General features: G+C 38.7%; 1 protein-coding gene across 3 annotated transcripts in view; it reads right to left on the reverse strand.

Moving 5' to 3' along the window:
* The window catches only part of Mdga2 (MAM domain containing glycosylphosphatidylinositol anchor 2), a 736,020-nt gene that overhangs the window by 353,507 nt on the left and 355,801 nt on the right, over positions 1-26,712 (reverse strand). Inside the window, exon 1 of one of the 3 annotated variants that reach the window (XM_010632608.3) lies at positions 7,224-7,282. The exons of the other annotated variants lie outside the window; for them this stretch is intronic. The gene's annotated coding sequence lies outside the window, so the exon portion shown is untranslated. Of the gene's footprint in view, positions 1-7,223; positions 7,283-26,712 lie in introns of those variants that run through there. 3 annotated transcript variants of the gene reach the window in all.

The raw sequence follows: 26,712 nt of genomic DNA on the forward strand, positions 1-26,712 counted from the left end.
TTCTGGTGGAGGAGGTGGTTCTCTTGGGAGGCCAGTCCTGGAGGTTATTCTGGGTCTTATCCCTGTGGGCACAGCCTTGCACCTTCCCCTGCAGCCTTTCCAGTAAGTTTTTGTCAGGAATCACTCTCCTAGATTAATCCCTGTGTACTTAAACCAGCTAGAAAGATTTCTATGGTCTGCAACCAACGGAACCTGGCCTGATCCTCCAGGACACCCCTTCTCCCTTCTCTGACCTGCCTCAGTCAGCTTCTCCTTCAAAGCCAGGCCTGGCGGAGTAAAAGGACACTGGCAACACCCTCGACTACGCAGGCCTCCATCCTCCAAAGGCATGCTTCTGTTCTTTGAATTACCTCCATTGCCTGTAACCCACGATTCAAATTTTATTCCACAATTATAAATAAACACGGTAAGATCTGACGGCCCCGTGGAACCGATTAACTCACCTTGCCACGAACTCTGTGGTTTTAAATCATTTTCTTGTCAGTTCAGTGACTGTTACAAGAAGCAGAAGAAGGGCGAAACTGAGAAAGCATTGGCGAGTAAAGACAGAGTTGAACAATCAGAAGTTATGTTCAGCCAAATAGGAATCTGATGTGGGGCTGCATGATGCTTGCAGGCGCAGTTTGAAGTCATAAACACTTTAATGTGCCTTCGAGTGGAGGTAAACTCTCTCGCAGAAGAGTTCTCACACTCAGTATTTAAATGACAAGTGTACTCAGTGAACAACTTTATGAGGTTCCAAAATAAAAAGCTGTGAATGCTAAGAATTTATGAGTTCATCTATCGATATAAAGATTACACCAACGTCCACAAAATCCCGTAAACAACTTACTTTCATCTCGATATGAAAAAGGATTTCTTTCACAATACTTAGAATTAACGCCTTTCAGAAATGTGAGAGAACCGCATAGGAAATGGTAAACTGCCCGTCAGTAAAATGCAAATGAAATTCTTAATGCAGAGAGGGTACATCACAATTTGTGTCAAAAATACCATCATACAAACAAGATGTGTTCATCTCTCCTTACAGTCTTCGTATAAAGGCATGTAAAGGTTATATATCTCATTTCCATCAGTGGACGCTGTGTAACTTTTAAAGATGTCAGATTTCAAATGTTAGACCTCAGCTGCCTCAGTTCCAACCTTGTGCTCTAGAACTAAGGAGTGAGCCCAGGACATTTGCACTGCAGTACACTCTCACCCCTTTAATATGTTTTGTTTCGTTTTGAGAGAGGGTCTGGCTAAGTTGCCTAGGTTGGGCTCAAAGTTGTAATCCTCCTGCCTCAGCCTCCCAAAGTGAAAAGAGGCCTTTTTGTTATGTAATGTGTAATATGAGTGAGGCAAGGTAAGCAAGGAGAGCAGAAGGAAGAAAAAAAGAGGGATTGCTCATCCTAAATTCAAGTAACAAAAAATAATGCTATAGAAAATGCTATAAAAAGCATAGAAAGCTATACTTCTTCAAAGTTTATAAAAGGAATCGCAGTATGTAGTTCATTAAAAGGCAGAAAGAACATAGGTCCAACACTATACATTATTACACTGTGAAAATTTGAGCCCACATTGAAAAGTTTCTGAGAACATTTTACTTCTACTGAAAGCAGGAAACAGGAAAACAGATCCTACCACTTGCTCAGAGCTTGACTCCAGGGCCTTTGGGAAAACATGACAAAATGAAACCAGTTCAGGCTGTCGGTTGCCCCTGGGCTTTTCGGGATCTATCTTAAGGTGTTTTCATATGCCTGGGTATTTCACATTAAATCCAGTACCCATAGCCTTAAGAAACATCTGATTTAGTTATCTTTTTGGCAACTGTATTTTTAACAATTAGATAACACAAACTTAAATCACATAGTGAGATATAATTAGTGAATATTGTCCCAGTAATATATATGTGAACAGAAATAAATATTTCTTATGTAAATATTTTTTCTTATGTAAAAATGCACTCACATGTATATATACATATGCAGATAGATAGATAGATAGATGATACTACAGTCCTAATTCCTCTAATATAATATGAAGCAAATTACAGACATCATTTATCAAGTACCAGTTCAGGTCTGGCATATCTGAAACTTTAGTTGATCATTAGTGGTTTTCATGTACTACATTCCTTAAGTAAAAAATAAGATAAAGACCTAAGATTTTGTTATTTTTTTCAGCTTTAATTGAGTTTATTGGTATATTTTAGGGATACCGTACAGTTCCATTCATTGTTGGGATCTTGTACCTCTACATGACAGGTCTTGGTTCTCATTTTTTCCCCTTACCCCTGCCCTCCCTTCACCCTCTCCTCCCCTCCCCATCTACAAACACTTTATTTCCATCTTTTCATTCTCTCACATTTTTTTCTTTTCCCTTATTACCCTTCCCTACCCATCCCACCTTCCCTACACCCTTAGCTCCTTTCTTCCCATTTCTAAATGTCAGTAATCTTATTAGGATCTTCTGTATTATTGCAGATTATTCACACCAAAGAAACTATTCGGTATTTACACATGTGTGCCTTCTTTATTTCACTTGGGAGTATATCTTCAATATGTATCCATTTTCCTATGAATGAATCTATTTTCTCGTTCTTTATGGCTGAGTAATATTCCATTTTATAGAAAAACCACATCTTCTTTATCCAGTTTCCAACGGATGGGCAAATGGGCTGTTTCCAAGTTTTAGCTATTTTGTTATTTTTAAAGCACATGTACCTCTGCTACTTCTATGCTTGATGCCTAATCAGCCCATGGTAATCATATATATTAAAATAGTCAATACCTTCTGGCAATACTGAGCACAGAGTGCCCAGAAGAGGTAAATGTAGGTTGAACTTCTCAGATAACACGAATAACATACACTCCACGATGCTCCCATTACACTTAATATATTAATTTATTGTCTCTTTCAATATATTTAAACACATTGTTTTAAGTAAGACACATTTGATACAAGTCTTGCTGCAAAATGAAAACAATTCACATCATACTTCTTATAAATGCCAGAGTGCCTTGAAAGACACTATACCATAAGATACATCTATTTATTTTCCCCTAACATTCTCTGATAGATGTATTCACTTAATTTAGTCATTTCAGTCAATTACTGTATATTTACATTATTGGTATAATTATCTCTAATTAAGAAATTAGTGTTCATGTGTGTAATCATTTGAACATGTAATTACGATACCTAATTGCATAATTATGGGATATATTGAAATAATCAACATCTTTATTATCTTATTGATTTTAAAGTGCATAATATTTATTATGCATCAGAATGATAAAAGATCAAGTACTGCTAACAAAACTGCCTTCCTTCAAATTGCTTTTATTTTCAAAGTTAACTTAAAACTCAAGAAAAAAATAATGAGACAAAACTTACAGGTCCCTATCAGGCCACATTTCGCCCTGCTAGCCTTTTGAAATGCCAAATACGCCTATTAGTGATAGCTTGTCATTCTTTGATTCACTCATTCAATGTATTTAATTTGCGATGCATTTATTACCTGTAAGTTAGTTTTGACAAAAGAAAACTGTAAAATTTATTGGAGTGATTTCAGAGAAGAATGTTCTCTGAAAGAGGAGTTTTCCTTTTGTTTTGTTTGTTTGTCACGGAATGGAGCAATGTGTGTGCACCTGACAGAAATTCAGATAGAGTAGGCAAAAGTAATTTTATAAATGTTTCTGTTCCTCACATTTTTTTTTTGCTGAATCAACGATTAATAACACCCACTATCTTAGTCTAGATTAATACAAAAAAAAAATCACAGCAGAGCCTGAGACAACTCATACCAACATCAGGAGGTGGGAGCCAGATAAATGAAGATGAAAACTAAAAGAAGAGGGATAATTGTATCAAAGAAAAACACAAGTTCATATAAAGAATAAGGTGCTTGTGGGATGCCCTTCTTCTGCATGTAGAATTATCAGGAAGATTTACAAAGAGGAATTCTACTCCCATGCTAGTTCTCTGATGGGAGCCATATAAATTAGTCTGCTTTATCCACTCCCTTTTCCTATTTATCTAAATCCAAGTCGTCTAAGCTTCATCCCTTGTCCCTCAGTGGCTACTCAGGAAGCCAGATCTAAGAGTCTACAAATGACTGGGAACCAAGGACTTCACCACTGACGACCCTGCATCCAAAAATCCATAAACAAGAGTGAAGGTCAGAGAACTGTGGTTGCAAGAGAAGAATCCAGTGCAGGAAGCACACGTTTATTGCAAGGTAAGTGTTTCAAAGATCAAAACTGAAGGACACAGCTAACCTTGGTGGGGAAGAAAGGGTTAGATGCAGTCCCTGTTTGAGGAAAGCCACGAGGGGACAGTAGCGGTGAAGGGCAGTGAGAGCCACATGCTAATCATGGGCTAAATAAACGAGTGCTGAGTAGGCAAGGTGTTTTCTTCCTTTCTCAAAATCAATAAAGACTGATTTTTAATAATGTCTTCAAAAATGCCTCCCTAGTTTCTGGATAAAGGCTGATTATGGAATGATTGCTACCCCACACAGCACCCCATAAATAATTGTCAAAAGACTGACTTCAGTGCCTCCGGGGAGGGCATAAAAGATATTTAGCCTTTCCACACTAGTAAAGCCTTCCTGTATCCAATAAAAGCTCCCTTGAAAATATTTAAAATAAGTTCACATGCAGTCTCAGCTCTTAATTGTTTAAAGCCAACTTTCAAGGCACTTGCCTGAGTTCTTGTTAAAAATATAAAGGGCATCTTCCATGAACAGGCACTTTCAAAGCGTGTGAGTGTAACAAACCATGTTGTAGGGAAACCTTGTAAGGCAGAAATTTAATCACTCTCTCTGACCCAGTTCTTAGAAGTTTGTTACCAAGTTATCTATTAATATAACTTACTAGTTCAAATACCCTGAATATGCAGTACTTAGAATTTTCAGGTTCTTATAAAAATAGCTATTCCTTCCCCTTGAGTAAAGCAACTCTTCCCTTTTCCACAACCCGAATCTAATTTAGACAGACTTATTATTAATTCAGAACATCAGAAAATCTAGTGCATAAAGAGGAGAGCTTTGCAAAGAAAAGTCACTCATTCTTGGGCTCGATCCAAGAAGATAAAATCTGATAAAACAAAACACCTTAAATCACGGATGAAAAGTTAAAATCAGATGAAGCAAACCAAAGAACATACAACTGCTTTGTAACATTTCCCAGCTATATTTTGCACCCAAGTTGTTACACCGTGCCTTTAATGCAGTCTTTTTTAATACCTCTAAACTTACCTGAGGCAGATAGTAAAACTACATCTAAATAAAAGCAGGGCTTATAATATGATTTTACAGGTAAAAGTAATGACGCTTTTCTCCTCAGTCACTGGAATATGGGTGACATGGAAGCGAGCAGCAATATATTCTTCCGGGAACGGTCACAGATTATCATTTTGTAGCACAAAAAATATTAAAATCATAAGTTCTGTTAAGCAAATGTCTCTCTTGATTAATAGATATGGAAGTTTATGTCAAAAAATTAGATTAAAATTCTGCATCTGTGTATGTGGTATCCATCATGTGTCTAGTTCTTCCCAATGACATTTGTAATCAAGTGTGACTGCTCTTCTTCTCTCACCTTCATAACCAATCCATCAAAACCTTGGCTGAGTAGATCTCATCCACTGTCTTCCACTACTCTAAACATTCATTCCCTTAGCCACATCACCATGGCCTCTCCCTGCACACGATGTACAGCGTCCACTCTGGAGCCCTCTAACCTACTCCCATCACCTTTTGCTTAAGCTCCTTTGGTGGACTATTCCCTGTGGAGTGAACCCAGTCCCTCTTCACCAGACCCTACATCCCTCACGTTTTATCACCCATGCCTCTGTCCCTGAAGTCTGCCCAGACTGACTGTCCTCAAATCCATCCATCCATGGTCCTCTTGCTTCACAGCCCACGACATCTGCTGTTTCAGGGCACTGCTGCAACGTCACTAAACCCGAGTGGCTCCCTTAGCCATCCTGCTACACAGAAGGGGTGTCTGTCATTGTCAGATTATCTACTTTGATTTTCCTCAGGATACTTGCCAATACCAGAAATTAAAATGTGTGTTTGTTTATTCCCTGACATGAACATTTACTCTCTCTGAGAAGGTCTGGGTCGTTCGTTTGGGTCATTGTTGTAGCACAAAATTATGCCTCCCACTTAGTAGGTGCTTAACCCTCACCTCCTGACTATTGTATACTGCTGTCTTTCTTTACATTTCCCTAGGTAAAGCCTTAGAAAACAGAAAGGGCCTCATCAAGGCCCCATGTAATTCTGACTGAGAGCTACCATCCAAGAAATTCAACTTCATATGTGCTCACAAAAAACAGGTTGCCCCCCTCAGCAATAATAAAAACATCAACATTATTAATTAAGATGTTTGTGATTTAGATTACCCTACAGATCTCCCCAAATAGATGTGGAAATATCCTGTTCCCAAAAAGGGCATTTTATTCAGAGAAGAGGTTTTCTGAAGTCTTAAAAGCTCAGCAGTTTTACGAAGAAGAGAAAAGGCCCAGGGACAAACAGGAAATGTAGCCACTGACTTCTTTACACTTAATGATGCAAAAGCAAAATAAATCTTAACAAAACAAAATCCTGCTTTTTGTAAAAGATGGATAATGCACAGGATCCCAAATAATAAAAAATAATTTAGGAAAATGTTATCTAGATAACTACCAAACATGAATTATTGGCCACAAATTTGAATGTTCTTAAAACTGTTGGTGTTACTTAAAGTTTACTGAGGGGCTAAAATGAACCTAATGCAAGCATGGGAACCAAAAGACATGTTCTGTGACTCTGAGGGTTCTAAAGTTTGTAGAAGACCAAATTTATAAGAAAATGACTCTGACAAGTGCTGAATTGAGTTACAAAGAACTGCCCTACAGCATGAGCTTTATTAACTGGCATTACCAAGTTGAGGAAAAGTATCATTATTCTAATGGTAAATATTTAGTATAAGCTTCTACCTATTAATAAATCTACTGTAAATTACTGAACACTGTAAGGAATGATTTCTAAACTGTCCAATGGATGACAAACATTTGCACAAAGGTAAGCAATGTCCTTAGGTCAGTTTGCTGTGAGTCATAAAAGGATTCTTTTATAAAAAATAGGCACCAGGCATACAACTTTAATTGAGGAATATTTTTGCTGATTTTTAATAGTTCAAGGAGTTTCACCCCAAAAGGAGCTCTAAGTCAAGCTGCCATTTTATCATTACCTTAACAATAAAATGATTCCAAATCTTCCTGGGGAAGACAATGTCTGCAGTGCTTAGCAAATCAGATCATTCTAGACTAAACCACCTGCATAAAAAAAAATCACTATTTTAATAAACACATGATTAAACCAATGGTCTTGCAAATTTTTTCTTCTTCCACATGCATCACTGCTATTGCATCACCACTTTCTGAAACGATTTATTTTTTATCATCTTTTTCAGGTGCACATTTTTTTTCTTGAAGTGCAGCAATGATTTTTTTCCTAAACATTTCAGTCCTTGAAACATCTTGGGCACATTCGTGTTCTAACCTTGTCACTCAAATATCTGATAAAACAAAGGGTTTTCACCCAAAGTAATGGGAGCACAGAAGCTATTCTTGGTCGGAAACATTTTTCAAGAGGAACAATACCTCTGATGATGGTAATTGTTCAGTTTCTCGAACTGGGTTATAGGAGGGTGTTGGATTAGTGAGCGGTCGGTCGGTACATTAGTCATAATGATAAGAAAAAGAGTAATTAGATAATTAGGAGAGTTCCAGGAGCACAGTTTTTGTCCACATTCAGGAAGAGATCGTGGAATGTACCTGTCTCTGCGGATACCCCATGCGCGAGAGGAACAAAGTGAAAATGGAAAAGGACACATAGGGTCCCAGAGAGGAGAAGAAATATGCAAAAAGTCTTCATAAAAATCATGGATAGAAATGAATCAATAATGGTTGCTATTGGGCAACAGATGTGCTATAATATAGGCAACTGAGAGGTCTTCGGTAAAACACTGTTACCCAGAAAGAAAAGGGAAAAGCAGGAGCAGCTTGCTAAACTCCTGCTGTTTCCTCCTGAGCTCCCAATTAGCGCTCATTTAGCCAACCCTGAAGAAGCAGAAACCCCTGAGGAGGGCGGTGTCAGTGAATTATTCATGGTCTATTGCAAATTACTTTAATCAGATGCTTTCTTCATAACATTCACTTGAATCAACTGAATTTACGAAATGTTATACACAACTGAGTCCAAAAAGTTCTGTGTGTGTGTGTGTGTGCGTGTGTGTGTGATTGGACACAGGTAGTTTGGAGGAAACTTGCCCTAGATATATGTGTGGAAATTATTGAGAGCTTTCAGATTCTACTCACCTAATTGTTAGAAGTGGATGCTCAATCTGGTACATGGATTTTCTTTACTTGGTGTTACAAAGGTGAGCATTTAAGATTTTACGCATATTTTAGTATCAAATGGTTTGAGGAGTTTTTTTTCCTAAGACACAAGCACTGCTCTTGTCATAAAATGTATGTGAGTGGTGGTACATGCCTACAATTCCAGCACTGTGAGAATCTGGGGCAAAAAGATTGCAAATTTGAGTCCAGCCTGCTCAACTTGGCAATTTAGTAAAACTCTATGTCAAAACAATTTAAAAGGCCTGCAAATATAGCTCTTGAGAAGCCTGCCCGGGTTCAGTCACCAGTAACACACACACACACACACACACACACACACACACACACACACACACACACACCGAATTTCTAGTGTCTTGAGAAGCCTGCCCGGGTTCAGTCACCAGTAACACACACACACACACACACACACACACACACACACACACACACACACACACACAGCTTATTTAGGATTTTCACTCTTACATTTTAAAGAAATTCATACTAAAGTAAATAATGGTAAAATATATGATATAGAAGTCTCATAGTTTTTTCTTATGGCTTTTCACCAAATTCCTGAATAATACAGTAGAAAATAAGGCCACTGTTTTTCACAAGTAAGTGAGATTTATAAACAATTTTCCTCTATATGATCTGGTTTTTAAAAGTCTACTTGTGACTATGCTGCAAGTATTATAATGTTATAGAAGCACTACCCATTTTGTCCCCATACATTTTAATCAAAGTTATATATATATCTCAAATCATTTGAAGAGATTTCTCTTTTTAAAATATAAACCTACCCAGAGCCATGTGAAAACATGTCTGCTTATCCAAGGGATATATTTCAACCTTTGAGCACATCTTATAATATTGATTTTCACAAATTTAAACGTTTCTTCTTTCCATTTCTGATTAAGGCTCCGTGTGTTGGATTTTAACTGTGGAAAATGAGAACCAACCCCCTTTTAGTTCAAACCTCAGCATGTGCACCACAAACAGAAAGATGCGGACGTATACCTAACACGTTTCCAAGTCACTATATTCCCAAATGTGCTTCTATCATAGTTTCCATTTAATCCGCATACAGTGTTTCACAGAATTACGAACTGTGCACTGCTGGGACAGTATTAGGAGAGTATGAAAAGTTCCTTTCTTCCTTCACTTTGGGGTTTTCTTTGAAGTAAATCGTAATGTTGTTTGATCCCTTTTTACATAGTTTTCATTACCTCTGAGTTCTCTGTCAGAATGCTTCTCTCTCTGCTTGTTAAAATGTCTACTGTCTCATTCGCTTCTTCTTGCTGAAGACAGCCCTGTCCAGAGCTCCCTGCTCCCCACACTCCAGAGTTTGCTTTCCGGATGTGCTCGGCAGTATGACCTCTGAACATGCCTCCACCTCATCACCAAGGCTCATTTTCAAACTGCTCCCCCTTGGGATGCTGGGAAATTTCTTGCTGTCACTCTTTGATAACTACTTTCCAGTTTTACTGTTCGTATTCTTCTGGAACTCATATTATTCAAAAGCCCACTTGGAACAGACTTTGTTCTTCATTCTCCTGATTTCTACTTCTTTATCTGCTTTTTCTTTTTGCTGAGAGGCTTCTTTAACTTCCAAATCTCTGATTGTGATTTTCCTCACAAATATCTGATCTTCAATTGTCAAGAGCTCCCATGTTTTTGCTGCTTTATACTTGCCTCTATCTTTCATCAGAGATGTTTTCCTCAACTATATAGTGATAGTAGCTGTATGCTCATATTTAAAAGTACAACTAAAACGCTGATTGGTTTTTATGCTGCCAGGTGAGATCTGTTAGCTGTGATCTTCATTATATGACTGTGTGCTGGGCTGTTTTCTTGGGAACTGCTGATACCAGTATGTTTGAGATTCTTTCTTCCCCAATTTTTTTAAAGCATCTTCCATTTACCATTCCAAAAGTATAACTCCTTCATCTTCTATCAAGATGTGGGAGGAGGGTTCTTTAACTATGCAAAGTCCAGGAGAGAGGATTAGGTCTAATTTCTTTTTACTACTTTCCTTTCCTTTCTTTCCTTTCCCTCCCCTCCCTTCTTTTTCCCCCTCCTCTGCCCTCCTCTCCCTTCCTCTCCTCTCCTCTTTTCTCTTCCTTTGTACTGAGGACTAAACCTGAAACATCTACACTGAGCTGCAACCCCAGACCTTTTTAAAATGTGTTTTCTGAGACAGGGTCTCACTAATTTGGCAAATTTCTCCTGCTAGGCTAGAACTTGCAGTCTTCCTGCCTCAACCTTCAAGAATACTGAAATTACAGGCATCTGCTACTATTCCTGGCTGCAATGTCTCTTTAAACAGACTTTCAGGCAATTATCCACTTTTTTTTGTTTGTTTTTGTTTTTTTGTTTTTCAGCCTTACCATCCACAACATTTCCAGAGGTGCTTGGTGCTGGAAGTTTATAAGCATTTGATGATGGAAAGTAGGGACTTTGTGCAGTAAATCACACTTCATCTCTGTTGTACCAACACTGGCTCTGAATTCTGCTTTATTTCCCCTTGTATGTTTGGCCAGATGCTATTTATCTTCCAATGGTCTGTTTACTGACATCTTCTTTACCATTCCAGTTGTCATTTTGCAACTTTATAACATTGTAGTCTTAATGCATGTGTTTGATCCATTATTTCTAACTGGGTTTTAAAAGATTTCTCTATATTTAATTATGCCATTGCTCTGTGTACAATATTTCAGGTGGTTACACAAGTTTTAATCTTTATCCACTACTTATAATTTAGAGTTTTACTAATAACAAGAGCTATTTTCCCTTTTTGTAGAGGGGAATCACAGTAAAAGCAATAACAATGATGAAAGAGCCAAGTACTGACTATGACATATTGTTTAGGATTGCAGACTTCGTATTGTAAGGAATTGAAAAACTGGTCCTTACAAGAAGTCTGATTAATTATGTTATGGAAGTACAAAGATAGACTAAATGATTTCAGAATTTTCCCTCAACTCTAAAAAACACTGAAAACATAGGAAAAAAAAAAAACACTGAAAACTTTATATGTTTTACAAAGAAAATTGTCCAAGATTTGATTTAAGTTACAAAATCAAGTTGTAAAACTGTAGATGCACAGTGGTGGCATGTTTTGTAAATACATAGGATTTTAAATATATGCTTATTTCTATTCAAAAACACTTCCATAAATGGAAAGATTCTTCCTGTTTCTGGATGCACAGCCAGTAAATCAAAATGTCCACAGTTCCACATTGATACACAGATTTAACATAATTTCAATCAAAATACCAACAACAGTCTTCACAGAATTACAGAAAACAAGTCTAAAATTCATATGGAACCAGAATAGCAAAAGCAATCCTGGCAGCAAGAGAAAAGCAGCAGGCACAACAATCTCGCGCTCAAAGTTATATTACAGAGCTACTGTGCTAAAAACAGCATGGCACAGGCACAAAGGCAAACAAGGGATCAGTGGAGCAGAATGGAAAATACAGAAACACCTCTGTGCATGTTCAACTACTTGATCTTTGACAAAGGGGCCAAAAACAAATACTGGAAGAAAGACAACCTCCTTAATAAATGGTTTTCAGAAAACTGGATATCTACATGCATAAATTTGAATCTAGACCCATATCTCTCACAATGTGCTACATTAAAATCAAAATGGATCAAAGAACTCAATGCTAAAACACAAAAATAAATCTACTGCAAGATAAAATAGGTAACACCCTTGAAATTACAGATGTAGTCAAGGACTTTCTAAACAAAACCTAGCTTGCACAGGAAATAGTACTGAGAATCAAGAAATGGGACCATATCAAATAAAAAAGCTGCACAGCAAAAGAAACAACCAACAAAGTGAAAAGAAAACTTACAGAATGTGGAAAAATGCCAGTTATTCCACAAGAGAGAAATATATAAAGCACTCAAAAAATTTGGAATCCCCAGACTAAAAATAAGACCCAATCAAAAAATGGGCAAGTGAAATGAATAGACATTTCACAGAAGAACAAGTGCAAATAAATACATGAAGAAATGCTCAACGTAATTGGCCATTAGGGAAGTGCAAATTACAACAACACTGAGATTTCATCTTACCCCAGAAAGAATGGCCATCATCAAGAAATCAAATGATAATGAATGCTGGAGAAGCTGTGGGGATAAAGGAAAATCTACATTTTTGGTGGTGATATAAGCTAGTACAATCAGTATAGAATTCAGTAGGATGTTCCTCAAAAATCTAAAACTAGAAATTCCATTTGCCCCATCTATCGCCTATCTAGGTATCTTCCTTAAAGAGTTAAAAGCATAACATGACAGTGACCACACACACACACACACACACACACACACACACACGCATGTTTATAGCAGCACAAATCATGGTAGCTAGAAGTGGCCGACATGTTTATCAACAGTTGAATGAATAAGGAAAACATGATATTTACCAAAAAATGGAGTACAACTCTGCCATAAAGATAAACTTGAGTTATTTGTAGGAAAAAGGATGCACCTTGAGACCATAATGAAATGTTAGACACACAAGCTTTAGATATTGCATGGTTTCTCTAAACACAAATTATAAATAAAGATCAAAATAAAAGATAGATAATAAGAAGTAAGAAGACACTTCTTCCTCAGATGGGAAGGGGCTCAATACATGGAGGGAAGAGGAGGAAAGGGAGAGAAAAGGGGCGGAAAAAGAATCACGATGTGCCCTGTACATGCACCAACTCTACATAAAGAAAGAAAACCTGTGTTGCAAGTACGTACTGATAAAAAATAAGTAACTAAACTGAAAGAAAGTGTTAAAATAGCCCGTGATCTAGTTGAGAAGCTCACTTAGTTATTCCAACAGCCTCCTCTACCCAAGTAAATAATGCACAGATGCAGGTCCAGCCCAAGGCACACATGTTCCTCGAAGGCCTTAGCCTCATTTAAAACTCGTAACAGTACCAGGAAGTAGTTGCCCTTATTACCTGTATTTCAAAGATGAGGCAATTCAGGTGAAGAGAAATTAGTTTCCCCCTCATGGGAGAACAAATGAGCAGTGGAAGTGAGTTTGAAGGAGGAGGAAGAGCACTTCTGCGCCAAGCCCAGGCCTCTCCAAGTTCATCTCCAGGCTCTGCGCTGTTTTTCAACCTTCAGCTTTCTCCAGAAGTTAACTTGAAGTTTATGTTGATCGGCAGAATTTGTGTTTTTCTGTCTGCTCATCAATTTTACAAATATACACCGAGCACCGTGTATGTGCAAAACAAGACTTGATGATCTCTTTCCAGTAATTGATGAGTCCAGTTTCAGTTTGTTCCCATTAGTAACTGGCTCAAAAAGCATCAGCCCTCAGGGTCCTGATCCAATCACTGAGAGTCTGCTCTACGAGACATAAAGAAACCCATGTCGATGTACTCCCAGAGGTGGCAGTTTCCCAAACTCTCCTCATGCAACTTGCAACCTCATGTATCAGTGTAGGAACTGTCTGACTACGATATACTTACATCCAGTCACTAGAAAGAGCTGCTAGCAGGTATCAGAGATTGACCTAGATGACTTGTAAAGAGTTCCTCCAAATAAGTGTTGAATGAACCACTCACTTAGTACAGCATGGCACAGAAAGGAGAACACATCCCCATGAAAGGACTGGCAAGGCAGTCAGCCACCCACATGAGCCCCAGAACACCTCCACTGACTTTTCTCTTTTTTTTTAATTTGAAAGCGTATCAGGGTTGCCAAAAGAAAACAAAAGGAAAAGTAGCAAGAGGGAGTCAGAAACCTAGGCCTGGGAACAAGTGATGAAAACAATCACCTCAGGTGGATACATAGACAAAAAGCCAGAGGATCCCCGAGAGTTCAGCATCTGGAAGAGGGCAGGACGGCGCTCCAGAAGAGCAAGAAGATGCCCCATACCCTACCCGATGTTCCCGGCCAGTATTAGCAGAGGTTCCTGTTACCCTGTGGTATTCTCAGTTTCCAAATGCTCAGGACAGATGTGTGTTTCTTTGTGAATTAAAATAGCTTTCAATGTTATAATGCGATGCCATTCTTTAAGCTGTATCTGAAGTGGCTTGTTACTGCCAAGAGCATTTTGTATAGAAGAAAAATTAAACCCTTGCAGGACAAGAGGGAGCTGACTCTCATGCCTTCAAGCTGTAGAAGAGGACTGCAGCTCAGGAGGTTGCTATGGAGCTCCTCTGACAGAGGGGGCAGAATTAAATGTGTGAATGTACCGTAGTGCCCGGAGGAGCAACAGAATGTGAGAGTTAATATGTATTTGTTAAATATGGAGAAGTCTAAGAAAGATATGAAAGAATACCACTATGCAAAAGGTATTGCAATTATGATAGTTTCTTAAAAACGGAAAAACACAAAAATAAGGCAGAATAATAGCAGAAGGGAAACATAATGTAAAAAAGCATGCCTCTTGTCTTTTTTGTTTCTTTCACTTTGTCTTTCAGTTCTGACAAGGAAACCCAGGCCTCTACTACTGGGCTGTCTTCCCATACTTTTTCATTTTTGTTGTTGTTGTTGTTGTTGTTGTTGTTGTTTGTTTAATTTTCAGCCAAAGTTTTGAGCCCAAACATATGATCCTCCTGCCTCAGCCTTCATAACTGGGGATTAGGTTTCAGCATATGAATTCAGGAGCACACAAACATTCAGTCCATCCCAAAAAGTGCTTAGTATATGAAATGGTAAGTGAGACAGACAAACAAATAAGTGATAATGCTTTTTAAAATACCATGCTTCGGCCTTCTTATTATGTTTTACATAAATTTCAGAGACTGGGCAGAGAAAGTGTTGTGTTATAAAGGACAGGAAAATACATCAATGAAAGAAGATCAATTTCTGAGTGGATTTGCTGCACAGTCATAATAGCAAATGATTCAGACAGGATAGAATTCAGAATGGGGATGATAGGTCAACCACTAATACCTGTTAGCAGTTCCTTCTAGAAATAGGAAGTAAGTATATCGTAGGCAGGCAGTTCCTACACTGATTGCAAGTTGCATGAGGGGAGTTTTGGAAATTGTTTCCTCACTGAAATGTAATTTTCATAACAAGCTAGACTTTATATATCTTGTATACTGTTATATTTTCCAAAATGAGAATAGTTCCTGTTAGGCTTTATCTCTCGATGTCTAGCCAAAGCCTTTCATACTCACAGGTGGGGTTTGGGGGAGGTGATTGGATAATGGGAGTATGGTACTCAGCAGTGGGTGAGTCCCCGGGGGAGTTTCTGAATGTGACGTTGGGATGAAGCCTGGTGGTATGAGATGGGTCACTGGGGGCATGGCCTCGAAGGGCCCATCTTGCTCCAGCCTCCTTTAATCTCTTGCTCTGTTTCCTATCATCAAGCCATGATCCTCAGCCAGGCTGCCATGCCTTGGACCCAGCCAACTGTGGATGGAAAACTCTACAAGCTGCGACCCAAGATAAAACTCTCCTCCTTTATTATAAAAGTGATAGGTATTTTGCCCCAACAATGAGAAGTGACTAAATCAGTTCCCCTACGCTGTAGGCATTTTATCCTACTTTACACGAATGAAAGAAATATAAGGCCTTGTCTGTTTTGATTCATGACCCCTAAAGAATATATGTCATACCTGTACATTTTCCCGGAGATGAACAAACCTTAGTCACCTTCTCCATTGCTGAGACTCAATAACTCACATCTACAACTTGAAGAAGGATGGGCTTATTTTGGCTCCCAGTTTCCGAAGTTTCAATCCATGGTCAGTTTGCTTACAGGTAAAATAGGCATGGGGAGAAATGGCTGGGAGAGAAAAGCTGCTTACGTCGTGGTGGTCAAGAAGCAGAGGCACAAGGGAGAAGCTGGAACGGAGATACACCTGCCTCTTCCACTGGACAGCCGGCTACACCTGCACATCACCCGATCACCTTCTGAAAGCCCCACCAATGAGTCATGGCACCTTTGCGGCACATTGTTGCTCTAAGTCGTAACACCGTCATACATATCTGACATTATTTTCGATCAAGGTACAGCTGTCACTAGCACCTATCACTTGGTCTTTGCTTCACCCAAAGTTTACCAAAATGTTTAGTTTCCCCATAAAGCAATACAACTTGCTTCGGCGCTCATCAAGTTACTGGGACGTAAATATTGAGACTTAAAGGCAAAGAATATCTACTTCATTAAGAAATTCAGGGGAAGGGCTAGGGATGCAGCTCAAGGGTACAGCAGGTGATTACACGGGAGAAGTCATGCATTCAAACCCCAAGGACCAGACACACAAACATACACAAATATATTCAACAAATATAAGGAAAAAGCTATGAATTTTGGCTACCTCTACTTATTAGGTGAAAGAAGTACTTTCAACTTACAAAAGTAACTAGATCTTGAATTAATCCCACCCCCCAAAAAATAGAGATTATCATAACTCACTCAGTAAAGCAGGTTTGCCTACAGTTAGTACTGTTTACACCTATTGTTATTTTAATTGGTGGTGGGAGGGAGGGAAGGAGCCCTAGGAAATGAAGGCAGTGGCTGTAACCACACCCTCCAGCATCAACTCTTACTGTCATTGCTGTTCGCTCCCCAGAGATTCTTCCTTCTGCACACAAACTTGTCCTCCTCACAGATGCATACGATGGTAACGTAGCAGCGCCATGTTTGTTGTATCAGGGTCCACACGCACAAGAGAAAGAGGGATGATGAAAAGGGAAGTGAAAGCATAGAAAACATCAAATTCCTGAATGACAAATTCTCCTGTGGAATAGGGTCAGTAAAGAGAAGAGGCACTAGGGGCCGGGAATTTAGCTCAGTGGTTCCACTGCCTGCCTTGCAAGCGCAAGGACCCAATTTCAACCCCCATACCACATAAATTAAATAAGTAAATAAAATAAGAGGTCCTTATCATAAACACCAAATAAACTCCCAAGTTTATTGAGCCAATCCACTTTCAGAACAGAGCAGGGTGTGCTACACTTCACGGGGGAGGGCATTATTTTCTTAACGTGGAATAAATGGTAACACACACAGACCCCATGTTAAAAAAAAAAACAAATAAAAATGTCTAACAGTTTTGTATTACGTGAGCTGGCTGGTTATTTTTTCATAATCCACTGAACTTGTGATGACGCCAAATGTTTAGAACTATTTATGGAAGAAATACATAAAATTAAGACAATTGGATCAACAAACATTCTGAGCTTTCCCTGCCAGTTGAGATTGCGGACATTCTTCCATTTGGGTGGTAAAGCGCAAGTGTCGACAGGAAGATAGTCTGGGAGCAACAATTTCAATTCTGAGTTTGACAAGCACCAAAATGCTAAACATAGCTGCACATTTGCACAGGGAAAGAACTGACAAAGCAGAAGCATAAAGTAAGAGTGACGTCCTCTACAGCGAGAAAATGACTTTTACAGGGTGCATGTTAGCTATTTTCATTTTGCAAGAAAGCGGAGAACCACTTGTCAAAAAAAAAAAAAAGTCTCATCACAAGAATATCCAAGATTGGGTCAAAAATCTAATCAATATCCCAGCCAATACTTCTCTGAAAGCTTTTCTTCATGAAATTGAGAAAACAATTTGTTATTCAACCGCAGGCACCTACAAGTAACATTCATGAAAAAGGTCGAAGTTCCCCATTTACAAACGTGCAATGAATGTCCCCTCGTAATCACGTGGTAGGACCCTGCTGTCCATGTACGCGCCTGGGTGCTTCGAGGTGGTTCCGTTGTGTGGTGGTTTATTCTCCACTTAGCTATTTTTCTTTAAAGCTGGAAAATGGGTTGAAATTGATAAGTGGTATCACAAATGACTGATGTTTCTGTTCGTTACTCATTCATTTAGTCACCAAATTTATCTGGCATTGGTTCTGGGTCATTACTCACAAAGCTAGGGAGAAGTAAGCAGCATTAGGACTCGAATTCTGCCTCCAGGGGACACACTCGTGACAAAGATGATGAGGTAGGGAGTCTATCGTTACTATCACTGGGACAGCTGGGGCAATTACTAATTACTAATGACAATCAAAAGGGGTTAGAAGAGGAAAAGGTGAGAAAAAAGTCTCAATTAAAACATGAAACATTAACAAATTTTTCTGTGCTTTTTTTTCCCTTAACATCTTAACCATTAGTGTTATGTAGAATCACACTGCTGTGCAATAAATCTCCAGAACTTTTTAACCGTGTGAAAGCAAAATTCTATACCTATTAAAGAACAACTTCCTTTTATTACATTAGATCCCACATATAAATGGAATCATATATTATTTGTCTTGGGACTGACTTGTTTCAACTAACACAATGGCCTCACGGTTCATCCATATTTAGTACATGGCACCATTTTTTTCCATTTATAAGGCTGAATAATTTCCAATTGTCTGTGTACGTATTTAATAGACAGCGGGTTGCTTTCACCTTGCAGCTATTGTGAATAATGTTGGTATGGACATGGGTGTGCATACGTGTCTCTTCAAGTACCCCTTTCTACTATGAATATGTGCCTCAGAAGTGGGATTGTTTGATCATACAGAAGCTGAATTTTTAATTTTTTGAGGACATGCCCTCTTCCTTTCCACAGCAAAAGTATCATTTATATTCTAGCTAAGGCTTTCAACTTCTCCACATCCACAGAAATACTTTTTAATTTTCAGTTTCATTTTAATAATAGCCAAACAAAATGTGTTTTGATTCACACTTCTGTGATCGAGGATGGGGATCGTCTTTCCTTGTGCTTGTTAGCCATGTGTATATCATCTTTAGGCATCTGTCCCTTCGGGTTTAACTCTATTTCTTAGCACTGCCTAGATGGATCAAGAATACACTATCTAATCACCTTAACTCAATTACAAAAAGGTAAAACTGAATTTGTGGGGAGGTAGAAGAAGACAAACTGAAGGAGTTATAAAGAGTTATAGAGATGGAATAACTTGCTGTAAAAACGCAGCTATGGGGCCGGGGCTGTAGCTTAGTGGTGCCATGCCTGCCTCACAATCACAAGGTCCTAAGTTAGATCTCCGGTATTGGGGAAAAACAAACAAACAAACAAACGGCAGCTATCAAATAGAAGGGAAATGTCTAGAAATGTAGTGAGCCTCCCAAATTATTTCATTATTGAACCTGATGGCATTTCTGATGTTTTAAAATAGAATTGTACAGATGATGGCTTGACAGAGAGAAAAAAGATAGCCCACATCCTAGGCTAGGCATGGTAGCAACAAGGAGCACCGTTATGTCAGAGGAGCCAGGAAAGGGTTTGCCTAAAGCACAAACAATATTCGAGAAGTCCTGGGAGATGAAGGGAGAGCGAGAGAATGGTGTACTTTCCAGGTAAGTGGATCCAGTGGGCATTTGTAAACCAGGGGATAGCATAACCCGACTTGTGTGTTCATTGTATTTGTAAACACGCCTGGGTTCACACAGCTTTGCCGAAGGCTGACACATGCCTCTGTAGAGACTTTTCAACATGAATCTGCAGCTACTGCCCCACATGAAAATGTCCAAGGCTTTACCTTTTCCTCCTCGTTTTCCTTTCCATTTTCATGATTCCTGTAAGATGAGATTTCACTGCAAGTGGGTTTTTAATCTTTGTTTTATTAGTAAAATAAAATGGCAATTTGGAGGCAGGTGAGGTGCTGCACATTTGTAATCCCAGCACTGCGGGAGGCTGAGGCAGGAGGGGCACAAGTTTGACCTCAGCCCGGGCAATTTAACAACTTAAGAGATTCCGTCTCAAAATAAAAAGATTTTAAAATGGCTGGGGATACACCTCAGTGCAAAGGCCCTGGGTTCGATCCTCAGTAATTGGGGGAAAGCACAATCTGGTTTAAAAGCTGTATAGTTTTCACTTTGGCATCCACTAGTCAGGCCATTTCCTTCTCCTGCAGTCCCTGCTTCTAAGCACTGCAGTTCTAACCCAAAATAAGATTCCGGGATATCCGGTGCCTGAGCACAAGCATGCGTGTTTGTCCTTTGTGCTTGGTAAAAGAGATGAGAAGATACGTGTTTCTAGAAACAAGTAATTGCACGTGTTTGCATATCTCACAGGTCGACCGAAGTCATCCAAGTCATTGACTCAGCTGACCGCCTCACTGCCTCCTCCCCTCACCCTCCCGCTCTGTCTAATACCAAGCCTAATGCACACCTCAAATCCCTCAAGGCTTGGCTCCCTTGAGAGTGCGTTTTTGAAATCGTATTTCCATATTTTTTCTGAATCTCTAATGTCACTTCTATTTCACCTCCATGGACACCTTCTTCCTCATGCCCCACAGCAACATATGTAGTACAGTTGCTTTAATGTGACAGCGCCGAGAGGTGATTAGCATGGAGCATGCGTAAGAGACACTGCCCCGGGGGAGAATGGGGAGCGGGGGATACACTGTAATTACACCATAGGAGGATCAAGGAAATAACGGCAAGAGAAAATATTAAACATCGTGCCTCCGTAACTATTTCAACCAAGTCCTTTCAGCTCCATCAGGAATGTATTATTGGCTGGCGATCACCCCCATAAACTCTCATTACATTACCTCTCTCTTGTCTCACCTGTCTACCTTACTTCACATATTGCAGCACTGTTCTCCATAAGAACAGTTCACCTAGTTTCTTCTAGTTTTGCCAACAACACAATGCATTCAAGTATTCATCTTTTATACTTAACAGAAGAAAGGCTAAACAGAAGGTCTTTTCTCCAGAAGGGTATTCTTATCACCATGAGGGGAAGAACTTAGTCTACTCAGTTTGGATTTTAAGATGAATATTTATTTTATCTATTATAGTTTAATTAGATTGACTTTTTTTTTCAATTTGAGGGGAAATGGGACACAATTCTTATTAAAAACAACAGATCGCAAAAAATATTATTTTGTTTCAATTAGAGCTCAAAAGAAAAGAAGAGAAAAGGTCAGAGACAAAAACAAGAGAGTTAAGGAAAGAGAAAGGTATAAACAAAGAGAAAAGATATGTGTAGTTATGGGTTAAGAAAGCTCAGCTTTGAAAATAAATTTCACCGAGACATTACTTGGCTGTGGCCAGTAGCATCTGTTCAAAGCACTACAAATAGCTTCCAGCACAGAATCAAAGCCAAAGTCCTTTTGATTTTGATAGATGACATGGCTTTGTGTTCTAGGTGCCTTGCTTCCCCAACCTTATGCCCTACACTCTTAGAGCTCACACTCATCAATACGTCCTGATGCTTTCTTCAGCAATATATGATGTGCTTTCACCTCTGGAACATTTTCCTCTATGTTTCCTTTTCCAATACAGTCTTGCACAAGCTATTTACATGTCTTACTTCATTGCTTCTTTAAGGTTTATACTAAAACATCACCTTAGCATGAACGCTTTTCCCAAGCATGGCATTGAAATTTACAACAGCCCTAAGTACCTCTTCCAGCTCTCCCCAGCTATTCCCTCACGTTTTCCTTATATACATCTGTCTGCTGTCAGTACCCATCCCCTCGTTAGAATGTCCATGAAGACAAGGGTTTGTTTTGCTGACTGGTGGTTTTAGTGCCTAGAACTCTGCCTGTCACTGCTGTCTGGTCAAATTTTAGTGACTGATGATCTCTAAAATTATTATTAGTTATCTAAGCTGACTGCTGTGTGTGATTAGATAATTAATCATTTATTATAGCTCAAGAGCTCCCTTCAGAAAGAGCTGCTTGACCGGAAATGAAGAGAAGAACGAGAGAACCAGGATATGAAAAGAAAGCTCGAAGTCCTCTTCAAGAATATTTCACACAAGTATGGTCTTCAGACATTTGATATTCACATATATCCTAACAGATTTAAAATCCTTCATAGATGAGATGTGAGGAAAATATACAGTGAGATTTTAATTTTTTAAAAATATAACAAAAGACACACTGCCAATAATCTCTACCCCTTTCTTCGGACACTCACATGCCAACATTCTTCCTGCTTTCTGAAGCAGTTCTGGAAGCCCTCATTCATGTTTCTTTAAAAGGAGGAAAGGGCACTTTCAGAGCTGCTTGAAAAAGTGGACAAAAAGATGGGCTAAGTGTGTTCAAAGCAAAGTAGATTATTTTTGAGGGGATTCATGGTCATGCGTCTTTCAGTTGAAATTTTTAACATTCGACATACTTTTAGATCACATCTTGTGTTTTTAGGTTGACAATTTAAAAATTACTCTCATAAATTCAACTCGTTATAAAGGTCCACCTACTGAGATTTATAAATAAAACGATGAAATCAGTTTTGGTTTACTTGTTTGTTTTTTTTTTAGATACCGTTCTCACTGTGTTGCTCCGGTTGGCCCTGAACTCCTAGGCACAAGTAACCAAGGTAGCTGGAACAGGCATGTGCTTCTTTCTGTCTGTTACATTATATTAGATCACTCTTTTTTAAGAATGTCCATGAATGAGCTGGGTGTGGTGGCTCACACCTGTAATCTCAGCACACAAGAGGCCGAGGCAGGAGTACTGCCCCAAATTCAAGGCCTACCTGGGCTACATAATGAGTTTGAGGCCAGTGTGAACTACATAGTGAGACCTTGTCCCCTACCCCCGAAAAAAGAATATCCATGAGGGCCAGGGGATTTGGCTCTGTGGTTCCACTGCCTACCTCACAAGCACAGGACTCGAGTTCAATCCCTAGTACCCCCCCAAAAAAAAGAATATCCATGAACTATACAACAATTTGATACTCAATAATATCTACTGAAAACACTGTCTACTCAGTCAGAAATTCTGTCACTGGTTTTTCTCCTTGAATCGTTTGTCATTCCACTTTTCCCCAAAGAATTTCATCCGCATGTAGCATGTTTGCAAATCATTTAGTGATAACTTCTTCACATTTCCTGGGGATTAAATGTGAGTATAGTTTTGAGATTGAGTTTTCTTTAAATTATCACTAAAATATATTAGTACATAATATACTTAAAAGTCTAAGCATTGTGATAGTTATTTTTATCTTGTTACTGAGACAAAATACCTGGCACAAAAAGTTAAAGGGGAAGGGGTGTATTTGGCTTATAGTTCATAGAGGTTAAAGTGCATAGTTACCCGGCTTCCTGAGGCTGGGATGGCAGACAAGTATTGCAGAGGAGAAACAACATGGCCTGCACAAAGCAGAAAAGGCAACAAGGGGGTTTAACAGCATCTTTCTGCTTTTATCTTATTCAGACTACTGGGTTTAGGGTAGTGCCAAACTCATCACTCACATGTACTGGTTTAGTAATCACACATCATTAACCCCAGCATCACACACTCCAGATTCAGCCACCTCTGAAAAAGACAGTCCCACCTCATCCACGTGAGGCTTTGGGTTTAGATAATCACAAACCATAACAAGTATCTTAAATAATTTTAAAAGTATTTAGTAGAAATGTATCTAGGAGTCAAAAAGACGAAGCTATTTTTATCCAATGAATTCATATACTTGGATGGCCACCCATTATTGCTAGAATGCTACAAGGGTATTATTGTACTATTTATTTCTATTTTCAATTTTTCTAATTAAAAGCTGAGAAACTTGTTCACATAAAGAAGAATATAACAATTTTAATTGTTGGAAAGTTTTTAAGAAATGAGAAGAGTATCACCCAGTGCCATACTAAAGCAGGAAAAATTATTTTGAGGAATTCATCAGCTGACCGCTCATGCAGCTGAAAGAAAAACGAATGTTGAAAGAAAAAAAATAAAATAATGAAAACCACCTCAGCTGAAGAAATATCTGTTACTCAAATCTCAAAGTAGCTCACTGTTTTGCCTACCGAGACAAAGTTCAATTTGTGTGGTGTGCTGCCAGTTTTTCACCTTGGAGTAATGTGTCAGTTATAGGATTAAGTCTGCTGAGCCCTACGTGATCATAAAGGTGAGAAAAGAGCACTTAAACTCCATCAGCTCTTTCCCAAGTAGATCAATCTCACCCAAAAATATACATGGAGATGGAAGAAAATAAGGTTGATTTTCCCCACAACGGAACTACCGTGCATAACCTTCTTTGAAGGTTGTTGCTTTAAAAAATTAAAAAACAAAAACAAAAAACAAAACAACCAATTCCATAAATGAAAGTCTTAAAATATAAGCAAGGTAAATACTTGCTGTTCCCCTCAAGAGACACACAGTGTTCATCACAGGCACATAACGAACACGTGACTGTCCTCTGTCATAGAAACCTGTTTGCTTGTTTTAACCCAGGCTTTCTAAGTCATATTGGAATACAGGACACTCCCACGTGACACTGGTTCACAGTCTGCAGAATAAAACCTTCCACTGCCATGCATTTAACACCGTGGTGCATGCTACTACTATAAGGCATGGATATTTATAAAGCAGGAACTTCCACGAGAAAGTGGTCTCAGTAGCTAAGGGTTAGATGCGAGAGATGGGTAAAGTAACAGGAAAGCAGATTTCAATAACGAAGGAATCTAGGGGAGGAGGGAAGGACCATAGAGCAGAGCAGTCGCCCCAAGGTGTTATGTAAGAGACTTTGACGATCTACTCTGACACCAAGGATATCTCATACGTGTTCAACAGAGAAGCTGCTGTTGATAATAAAGTGCTCTCTCTTCTTGAAGTGTGGATTGCATAGGTAGCCCAGACAGGAAATAATTGCATCTCCAGAGCCCAAGAGAATTAAGAAACTTCATTCAGCTCCGAACAGTACTAGTGAGAGAAGCAGTGGTCTGCTGGGGATGGGTAGCACGTCTCCAAATATAAGGCTGAGGGAACGTTTCAGTTTTTGTTTGTTTTCTTTTGTTATATACGAGCAGCTTTCTCTCTAAAATCCTCTAACCCTACAGCCAAATCTCATGTGCATAATACAGTGCACATATTTTGAGAACAAAGAGTGGTACAAGAGAAACTAAGGACGATCCCAGGCATTGTGCAGAATATCTACCCTCTCCTGAACCTCCACATCCTAGATGGAAAAAAGAAAGCCACCCCAGAAAACAAATGCTAACAGGAGCCAGCTCTAGCAATCTCTCTTAAAAGCCTTCCCATAATGGGTCTTTTGCACCACCCAGAGCCTAATTTTAAAAATTTTTAAAAATTTACAGGAACATTACAGAGATAAATTAAACAAAACCACAAACAGCACAGAAAATACCCACAGTGAATAAATAAAAATTTTAAAACTAAAATATTGTATGTATACCCCCTGTAATATTCAGATAAAATATCCCTCTTGGGCTTCTCTGAGCATATATTTGGAAGTGGACTAGTCTGAATAAATCATGAGCTGACTGAAACTAAGAATCACTGAACTAATTCCTCAAAAAGACCTAAAATTTCAAGGCCTTTTTGTGGACAATGTCCTACGGTCAGTCCAGAGAGTTACTAAAGAATACAAATGCCAGCAATAATTTAAAATGTGAAATAATCCAAGAGACAGATTATATTTAGCTTTAATATCAGTTACTATGACAACCAATGGGCTATTTAAAGTTGTTAGCATTCTAGCCCACTAAGTTAATAATACAGACAAGAATGGCATAAAATTTGAGCAAAAGCAAAGTACTTCAACGTCACATAGCATGGCAATGTCAAGGAAAACTGCAAATGCTTAACAGAGTTCAGAGGCCTCAGAAAAACATACTGCAAAGGACAGATCAATCAACAAGTTATAACTAGCTTTATTTATAACAAGCAGAACATTGCTGACTATCTCAAATCAGAAATAGTAGTCTAGGGCCAACAATTGGATTCACCTGGACAGACCTAGCAATACAGTCTTTAAAACTGTATCTGTATGCATTCATCCGAAATATCATGTTCAATATTGAATTCTTTCAGTTTTAAAATTCTAGACTTGGAATAGAAAATAAAACAAAGTCAAACAAATAAGCAAGTTGATATTTAGCCAATCTCTTTTACAACAACTTGATCTTCGTCTTACCACCCCCTTTCCATCTCAAGTACATGGTCAAGAATGAAATATATAATTAGATCTAGAATATCTGGAAGATTTTACCAAGGATAAAAATGATGCAACAGGAAGTAAGGATCAAGTTTCAGAAACTGCTGCTTAAAAGATTCATCTTCTAAAAACAGAAAAGAATGATATACCATTAGGATGTTAAAACAGATGGCTTAAGTCACAGTGCCACATCACACAAGCATAGAGACTAGACCTAAAATAGTCCAAGTAATATTTTCATTAACAAGATGCCAAGTACAGCGGCAAAAATACCTTTAGGAAGAAGTCTCACTTCAAAAAAGCTTTTTCCTCCTTACACTTGATGCTATTTTCTGAATTATTCCTGGCCTGCTGAGTAGGTTTAAATACCTCAGTGCTTGCCATACTTCAATGAAGGAAACTAACCTCTCACCTTAATTGAGGCCTCCTTGTCGTACGAGGCCGCCGGAGTGATGGAGAGTGATGAGAATAAACTAAACCAGCTAGGTAAGGCGAAAT

This window comes from Fukomys damarensis, unplaced genomic scaffold (assembly GCF_012274545.1).
Source record: "Fukomys damarensis isolate Sample0158 unplaced genomic scaffold, DMR_v1.0_HiC HiC_scaffold_17, whole genome shotgun sequence".
NCBI lineage: Eukaryota > Metazoa > Chordata > Mammalia > Rodentia > Bathyergidae > Fukomys > Fukomys damarensis.